This window comes from Ambystoma mexicanum, chromosome 4q (genome assembly GCF_040938575.1).
Source record: "Ambystoma mexicanum isolate Mex_15411 chromosome 4q, UKY_AmexF1_1, whole genome shotgun sequence".
Taxonomy (NCBI): domain Eukaryota; kingdom Metazoa; phylum Chordata; class Amphibia; order Caudata; family Ambystomatidae; genus Ambystoma; species Ambystoma mexicanum.
In genome coordinates this window covers 529,671,495-529,681,494 of record NC_090928.1, presented here as the reverse complement: position 1 = coordinate 529,681,494, position 10,000 = coordinate 529,671,495, and the positions used below count along the sequence as shown (strand labels likewise).

Genomic DNA, 10,000 nt, shown 5'->3' with positions numbered 1-10,000 from the left:
TGTAAAAGAAAAAGTATGCATCATCTTACTATAAAATAAAGTGGAGAAAACACAAATAAGACTTTTTTCCACACAGTTTAATCGGCTATTTCCTGATATTCTTCAATGCGTTCTGATATTGACTGGTAATTGTGTTTGATACTTTCTTAGACTATTTCTGCCTCTGGCTGATGTGTATTTTCTTTCCAAACTCCACCAGAGCCTATGATTACACAGCATCCTATCTGTGGAAAACGGCAGTGCAGGGATAGGGAAGAAAACTATAGGCATCCAAAAGAGCCCGGCTAGCTCAGTCGGTAGAGCATGAGACTCTTAATCTCAGGGTCGTGGGTTCGAGCCCCACGTTGGGCAAAAACAACTAAAATTTTAGTGCTTTTCGACCAAAAAAATAGAAATTGAAAGTCTCTTTACAATATTTGCAATATTTTCATTGTTAACATGCAATATATGAATGCATGTCTGGATGATGTGTAATGGGGCAATACCATACCTTAATGTATTCACTGTAAAAGAAAAAGTATGTATCATCTTATTATAAAATAAAGTGGAGAAAACACAAATAAGACATTTTTTCACACAGGTTCAGTCAGCTATTTCCTGATATTCTTCAAAGCGTTCTGATATTGACTGGTAATTGTGTTTGATACTTTCTTAGACTATTTCTGCCTCTGGCTGATGTGTATTTTCTTTCCAAACTCCACCAGAGCCTATGATTGCACAGCATCCTATCTGTGGAAACCGGCAGTGCAGGGATAGGGAAGAAAACTATAAGCATCCAAAGGAGCCCGGCTAGCTCAGTCGGTAGAGCATGAGACTCTTAATCTCAGGGTCGTGGGTTCGAGCCCCACGTTGGGCGAAAACAACTAAAATTTTAGTGCTTTTTGACCAAAAAAATAGAAATTGAAAGTCTCTTTACAATATTTGCAATATTTTCATTGTTAACATGCAATATATGAATGCATGTCTGGATGATGTGTAATGGGGCAATACCATACCTTAATGTATTCACTGTAAAAGAAAAAGTATGCATCATCTTACTATAAAATAAAGTGGAGAAAACACAAATAAGACTTTTTTCCACACAGGTTTAATAGGCTATTTCCTGATATTCTTCAATGCGTTCTGATATTTACTGGTAATTGTGTTTGACACTTTCTTAGACTATTTCTGCCTCTGGCTGATGTGTATTTTCTTTCCAAACTCCACCAGAGCCTATGATTACACAGCATCCTATCTGTGGAAAACGGCAGTGCAGGGATAGGGAAGAAAACTATAGACATACAAAGGAGCCCGGCTAGCTCAGTCGGTAGAGCATGAGACTCTTAATCTCAGGGTCGTGGGTTCGAGCCCCACATTGGGCCAAAACAACTAAAATTTTAGTGCTTTTTGACCAAAAAAATAGAAATTGAAAGTCTCTTTACAATATTTGCAATATTTTGATTGTTAACATGCAATATATGAATGCATGTCTGGATGATGTGTAATGGGGCAATACCACACCTTAATGTATTCACTGTAAAAGAAAAAGTATGTATCATCTTACTGTAAAATAAAGTGGAGAAAACACAAATAAGACTTTTTTCCACACAGGTTTAATCGGCTATTTCCTGATATTCTTCAATGCGTTCTGATATTGACTGGTAATTGTGTTTGATACTTTCTTAGACTATTTCTGCCTCTGGCTGATGTGTATTTTCTTTCCAAACTCCACCAGAGCCTATGATTACACAGCATCCTATCTGTGGAAAACGGCAGTGCAGGGATAGGGAAGAAAACTATAGGCAGCCAAAGGAGCCCGGCTAGCTCAGTCGGTAGAGCATGAGACTCTTAATCTCAGGGTCGTGGGTTCGAGCCCCACGTTGGGCGAAAAAAACAACAAAAATTTTAGTGCTTTTTGACCAAAAAAATAGAAATTGAAAGTCTCTTTACAATATTTGCAATATTTTCATTGTTAACATGCAATATATGAATGCATGTCTGGATGCATGTCTTGACCAAAAAAATAGAAATTGAAAGTCTCTTTACAATATTTGCAATATTTTCATTGTTAACATGCAATGTATGAATGCATGTCTGGATGATGTGTAATGGGGCAATACCATACCTTAATGTATTCACTGTAAAAGAAAAAGTATGCATCATCTTACTATAAAATAAAGTGGAGAAAACACAAATAAGACTTTTTTCCACACAGTTTAATCGGCTATTTCCTGATATTCTTCAATGCGTTCTGATATTGACTGGTAATTGTGTTTGATACTTTCTTAGACTATTTCTGCCTCTGGCTGATGTGTATTTTCTTTCCAAACTCCACCAGAGCCTATGATTACACAGCATCCTATCTGTGGAAAGCGGCAGTGCAGGGATAGGGAAGAAAACTATAGGCATCCAAAGGAGCCTGGCTAGTTCAGTTGGTAGAGCATGAGACTCTTAATCTCAGGGTCGTGGGTTCGAGCCCCACGTTGGGCGAAAACAACTAAAATTGTAGTGCTTTTTGACCAAAAAAATAGAAATTGAAAGTCTCTTTACAATATTTGCAATATTTTCATTGTTAACATGCAATATATGAATGCATGTCTGCATGATGTGTAATGGGGCAATACCATAGCTTAATGTATTCACTATAAAATAAAAAGTATGTATCATTTTATTATAAAATAAAGTGGAGAAAACACAAATAAGACTTTTTTTCACACAGGTTCAGTCAGCTATTTCTTTATATTCTTCAAAGCGTTCTGATATTGACTGGTAATTGTGTTTGATACTTTCTTAGACTATTTCTGCCTCTGGCTGATGTGTATTTTCTTTCCAAACTCCACCAGAGCCTATGATTACACAGCATCCTATCTGTGGAAAACGGCAGTGCAGGGATAGGGAAGAAAACTATAGGCATCCAAAGGAGCCTGGCTAGCTCAGTCGGTAGAGCATGGGACTCTTAATCTCAGGGTCGTGGGTTCGAGCCCCACGTTGGGCGAAAACAACTAAAATTTTAGTGCTTTTTGACCAAAAAAATAGAAATTGAAAGTCTCTTTACAATATTTGCAATATTTTCATTGTTAACATGCAATATATGAATGCATGTCTGGATGCATGTCTTGACCAAAAAAATAGAAATTGAATGTCTCTTTACAATATTTGCAATATTTTCATTGTTAACATGCAATGTATGAATGCATGTCTGGATGATGTGTAATGGGGCAATACCATACCTTAATGTATTCACTGTAAAAGAAAAAGTATGCATCATCTTACTATAAAATAAAGTGGAGAAAACACAAATAAGACTTTTTTCCACACAGTTTAATCGGCTATTTCCTGATATTCTTCAATGCGTTCTGATATTGACTGGTAATTGTGTTTGATACTTTCTTAGACTATTTCTGCCTCTGGCTGATGTGTATTTTCTTTCCAAACTCCACCAGAGCCTATGATTAAACAGCATCCTATCTGTGGAAAGCGACAGTGCAGGGATAGGGAAGAAAACTATAGGCATCCAAAGGAGCCCGGCTAGCTCAGTCGGTAGAGCATGGGACTCTTAATCTCAGGGTCGTGGGTTCGAGCCCCACGTTGGGCGAAAACAACTAAAATTTTAGTGCTTTTTGACCAAAAAAATAGAAATTGAAAGTCTCTTTACAATATTTGCAATATTTTCATTGTTAACATGCAATATATGAATGCATGTCTGGATGCATGTCTTGACCAAAAAAATAGAAATTGAATGTCTCTTTACAATATTTGCAATATTTTCATTGTTAACATGCAATGTATGAATGCATGTCTGGATGATGTGTAATGGGGCAATACCATACCTTAATGTATTCACTGTAAAAGAAAAAGTATGCATCATCTTACTATAAAATAAAGTGGAGAAAACACAAATAAGACTTTTTTCCACACAGTTTAATCGGCTATTTCCTGATATTCTTCAATGCGTTCTGATATTGACTGGTAATTGTGTTTGATACTTTCTTAGACTATTTCTGCCTCTGGCTGATGTGTATTTTCTTTCCAAACTCCACCAGAGCCTATGATTAAACAGCATCCTATCTGTGGAAAGCGACAGTGCAGGGATAGGGAAGAAAACTATAGGCATCCAAAGGAGCCTGGCTAGTTCAGTTGGTAGAGCATGAGACTCTTAATCTCAGGGTCGTGGGTTCGAGCCCCACGTTGGGCGAAAACAACTAAAATTGTAGTGCTTTTTGACCAAAAAAATAGAAATTGAAAGTCTCTTTACAATATTTGCAATATTTTCATTGTTAACATGCAATATATGAATGCATGTCTGCATGATGTGTAATGGGGCAATACCATAGCTTAATGTATTCACTATAAAATAAAAAGTATGTATCATCTTATTATAAAATAAAGTGGAGAAAACACAAATAAGACTTTTTTTCACACAGGTTCAGTCAGCTATTTCTTTATATTCTTCAAAGCGTTCTGATATTGACTGGTAATTGTGTTTGATACTTTCTTAGACTATTTCTGCCTCTGGCTGATGTGTATTTTCTTTCCAAACTCCACCAGAGCCTATGATTACACAACATCCTATCTGTGGAAACCGGCAGTGCAGGGATAGGGAAGAAAACTATAGGCATGCAAAGGAGCCCGGCTAGCTCAGTCGGTAGAGCATGAGACTCTTAATCTCAGGGTCGTGGGTTCGAGCCCCACGTTGGGCGAAAACAACTAAAATTTTAGTGCTTTTTGACCAAAAAAATAGAAATTGAAAGTCTTTTCACAATATTTGCAATATTTTCATTGTTAACATGCAATGTATGAATGCATATCTGGATGATGTGTAATGGGGCAATACCATACCTTAATGTATTCACTGTAAAAGAAAAAGTATGCATCATCTTACTATAAAATAAAGTGGAGAAAACACAAATAAGACTTTTTTCCACACAGGTTTAATCGGCTATTTCCTGATATTCTTCAATGCGTTCTGATATTGACTGGTAATTGTGTTTGATACTTTCTTAGACTATTTCTGCCTCTGGCTGATGTGTATTTTCTTTCCAAACTCCACCAGAGCCTATGATTACACAGCAGCCTAGCTGTGGAAAGCGGCAGTGCAGGGATAGGGAAGAAAACTACAGGCATCCAAAGGAGCCCGGTTAGCTCAGTAGGTAGAGCATGAGACTCTTAATCTCAGGGTCGTGGGTTCGAGCCCCACGTTGGCCGAAAACAACTAAAATTGCAGTGCTTTTTGACCAAAAAAATAGAAATTGAAAGTCTCTTTACAATATTTGCAATATTTTCATTGTTAACATGCAATGTATGAATGCATGTCTGGATGATGTGTAATGGGGCAATACCATACCTTAATGTATTCTCTGTAAAAGAAAAAGTATGCATCATCTTATTATAAAATAAAGTGGAGAAAACACAAATAAGACTTTTTTCCACACAGTTTAATCGGCTATTTCCTGATATTCTTCAATGCATTCTGATATTGACTGGTAATTGTGTTTGATACTTTCTTAGACTATTTCTGCCTCTGGCTGATGTGTATTTTCTTTCCAAACTCCACCAGAGCCTATGATTACACAGCATCCTATCTGTGGAAAGCGGCAGTGCAGGGATAGGGAAGAAAACTATAGGCATCCAAAGGAGCCTGGCTAGTTCAGTTGGTAAAGCATGAGACTCTTAATCTCAGGGTCGTGGGTTCGAGCCCCACGTTGGGCGAAAACAACTAAAATTGTAGTGCTTTTTGACCAAAAAAATAGAAATTGAAAGTCTCTTTACAATATTTGCAATATTTTCATTGTTAACATGCAATATATGAATGCATGTCTGCATGATGTGTAATGGGGCAATACCATAGCTTAATGTATTCACTATAAAATAAAAAGTATGTATCATCTTATTATAAAATAAAGTGGAGAAAACACAAATAAGACTTTTTTTCACACAGGTTCAGTCAGCTATTTCTTTATATTCTTCAAAGCGTTCTGATATTGACTGGTAATTGTGTTTGATACTTTCTTAGACTATTTCTGCCTCTGGCTGATGTGTATTTTCTTTCCAAACTCCACCAGAGCCTATGATTACACATCATCCTATCTGTGGAAACCGGCAGTGCAGGGATAGGGAAGAAAACTATAGGCATGCAAAGGAGCCTGGCTAGCTCAGTCGGTAGAGCATGAGACTCTTAATCTCAGGGTCGTGGGTTCGAGCGCCACGTTGGGCGAAAACAACTAAACTTTTAGTGCTTTTTGACCAAAAAAATAGAAATTGAAAGTCTCTTCACAATATTTGCAATATTTTCATTGTTAACATGCAATGTATGAATGCATGTCTGGATGATGTGTAATGGGGCAATACCATACCTTAATGTATTCACTGTAAAAGAAAAAGTATGCATCATCTTACTATAAAATAAAGTGGAGAAAACACAAATAAGACTTTTTTCCACACAGTTTAATCGGCTATTTCCTGATATTCTTCAATGCGTTCTGATATTGACTGGTAATTGTGTTTGATACTTTCTTAGACTATTTCTGCCTCTGGCTGATGTGTATTTTCTTTCCAAACTCCACCAGAGCCTATGATTAAACAGCATCCTATCTGTGGAAAGCGACAGTGCAGGGATAGGGAAGAAAACTATAGGCATCCAAAGGAGCCCGGCTAGCTCAGTCGGTAGAGCATGGGACTCTTAATCTCAGGGTCGTGGGTTCGAGCCCCACGTTGGGCGAAAACAACTAAAATTTTAGTGCTTTTTGACCAAAAAAATAGAAATTGAAAGTCTCTTTACAATATTTGCAATATTTTCATTGTTAACATGCAATATATGAATGCATGTCTGGATGCATGTCTTGACCAAAAAAATAGAAATTGAATGTCTCTTTACAATATTTGCAATATTTTCATTGTTAACATGCAATGTATGAATGCATGTCTGGATGATGTGTAATGGGGCAATACCATACCTTAATGTATTCACTGTAAAAGAAAAAGTATGCATCATCTTACTATAAAATAAAGTGGAGAAAACACAAATAAGACTTTTTTCCACACAGTTTAATCGGCTATTTCCTGATATTCTTCAATGCGTTCTGATATTGACTGGTAATTGTGTTTGATACTTTCTTAGACTATTTCTGCCTCTGGCTGATGTGTATTTTCTTTCCAAACTCCACCAGAGCCTATGATTAAACAGCATCCTATCTGTGGAAAGCGACAGTGCAGGGATAGGGAAGAAAACTATAGGCATCCAAAGGAGCCTGGCTAGTTCAGTTGGTAGAGCATGAGACTCTTAATCTCAGGGTCGTGGGTTCGAGCCCCACGTTGGGCGAAAACAACTAAAATTGTAGTGCTTTTTGACCAAAAAAATAGAAATTGAAAGTCTCTTTACAATATTTGCAATATTTTCATTGTTAACATGCAATATATGAATGCATGTCTGCATGATGTGTAATGGGGCAATACCATAGCTTAATGTATTCACTATAAAATAAAAAGTATGTATCATCTTATTATAAAATAAAGTGGAGAAAACACAAATAAGACTTTTTTTCACACAGGTTCAGTCAGCTATTTCTTTATATTCTTCAAAGCGTTCTGATATTGACTGGTAATTGTGTTTGATACTTTCTTAGACTATTTCTGCCTCTGGCTGATGTGTATTTTCTTTCCAAACTCCACCAGAGCCTATGATTACACAACATCCTATCTGTGGAAACCGGCAGTGCAGGGATAGGGAAGAAAACTATAGGCATGCAAAGGAGCCCGGCTAGCTCAGTCGGTAGAGCATGAGACTCTTAATCTCAGGGTCGTGGGTTCGAGCCCCACGTTGGGCGAAAACAACTAAAATTTTAGTGCTTTTTGACCAAAAAAATAGAAATTGAAAGTCTTTTCACAATATTTGCAATATTTTCATTGTTAACATGCAATGTATGAATGCATATCTGGATGATGTGTAATGGGGCAATACCATACCTTAATGTATTCACTGTAAAAGAAAAAGTATGCATCATCTTACTATAAAATAAAGTGGAGAAAACACAAATAAGACTTTTTTCCACACAGGTTTAATCGGCTATTTCCTGATATTCTTCAATGCGTTCTGATATTGACTGGTAATTGTGTTTGATACTTTCTTAGACTATTTCTGCCTCTGGCTGATGTGTATTTTCTTTCCAAACTCCACCAGAGCCTATGATTACACAGCAGCCTAGCTGTGGAAAGCGGCAGTGCAGGGATAGGGAAGAAAACTACAGGCATCCAAAGGAGCCCGGTTAGCTCAGTAGGTAGAGCATGAGACTCTTAATCTCAGGGTCGTGGGTTCGAGCCCCACGTTGGCCGAAAACAACTAAAATTGCAGTGCTTTTTGACCAAAAAAATAGAAATTGAAAGTCTCTTTACAATATTTGCAATATTTTCATTGTTAACATGCAATGTATGAATGCATGTCTGGATGATGTGTAATGGGGCAATACCATACCTTAATGTATTCACTGTAAAAGAAAAAGTATGCATCATCTTATTATAAAATAAAGTGGAGAAAACACAAATAAGACTTTTTTCCACACAGTTTAATCGGCTATTTCCTGATATTCTTCAATGCATTCTGATATTGACTGGTAATTGTGTTTGATACTTTCTTAGACTATTTCTGCCTCTGGCTGATGTGTATTTTCTTTCCAAACTCCACCAGAGCCTATGATTACACAGCATCCTATCTGTGGAAAGCGGCAGTGCAGGGATAGGGAAGAAAACTATAGGCATCCAAAGGAGCCTGGCTAGTTCAGTTGGTAAAGCATGAGACTCTTAATCTCAGGGTCGTGGGTTCGAGCCCCACGTTGGGCGAAAACAACTAAAATTGTAGTGCTTTTTGACCAAAAAAATAGAAATTGAAAGTCTCTTTACAATATTTGCAATATTTTCATTGTTAACATGCAATATATGAATGCATGTCTGCATGATGTGTAATGGGGCAATACCATAGCTTAATGTATTCACTATAAAATAAAAAGTATGTATCATCTTATTATAAAATAAAGTGGAGAAAACACAAATAAGACTTTTTTTCACACAGGTTCAGTCAGCTATTTCTTTATATTCTTCAAAGCGTTCTGATATTGACTGGTAATTGTGTTTGATACTTTCTTAGACTATTTCTGCCTCTGGCTGATGTGTATTTTCTTTCCAAACTCCACCAGAGCCTATGATTACACATCATCCTATCTGTGGAAACCGGCAGTGCAGGGATAGGGAAGAAAACTATAGGCATGCAAAGGAGCCTGGCTAGCTCAGTCGGTAGAGCATGAGACTCTTAATCTCAGGGTCGTGGGTTCGAGCGCCACGTTGGGCGAAAACAACTAAACTTTTAGTGCTTTTTGACCAAAAAAATAGAAATTGAAAGTCTCTTCACAATATTTGCAATATTTTCATTGTTAACATGCAATGTATGAATGCATGTCTGGATGATGTGTAATGGGGCAATACCATACCTTAATGTATTCACTGTAAAAGAAAAAGTATGCATCATCTTACTATAAAATAAAGTGGAGAAAACACAAATAAGACTTTTTTCCACACAGGTTTAATCGGCTATTTCCTGATATTCTTCAATGCGTTCTGATATTGACTGGTAATTGTGTTTGATACTTTCTTAGACTATTTCTGCCTCTGGCTGATGTGTATTTTCTTTCCAAACTCCACCAGAGCCTATGATTACACAGCATCATATCTGTGGAAAGCGGCAGTGCAGGGATAGGGAAGAAAACTACAGGCGTCCGAAGGAGCCCGGCTAGCTCACTAGGTAGAGCATGAGACTCTTAATCTCAGGGTCGTGGGTTCGAGCCCCACGTTGGGCGAAAACAACTAAAATTGTAGTGCTTTTTGACCAAAAAAATACATCCTATCTGTGGAAAACGGCAGTGCAGGGATAGGGAAGAAAACTATAGGCATCCAAAGGAGCCCGGCTAGCTCAGTCGGTAGAGCATGAGACTCTTAATCTCAGGGTCGTGGGTTCGAGCCCCACGTTGGGTGAAAA

The 10,000-nt window shown here is 37.4% G+C and overlaps 1 non-coding gene across 1 annotated transcript; it reads left to right on the top strand.

Moving 5' to 3' along the window:
• The first annotated feature begins 278 nt into the window (after positions 1 to 278).
• On the top strand, positions 279 to 351 carry TRNAK-CUU (transfer RNA lysine (anticodon CUU)). Its single transcript has one exon. It is a non-coding gene; the product is annotated as a tRNA-Lys (tRNA).
• Positions 352 to 10,000: the final 9,649 nt, after the last annotated feature.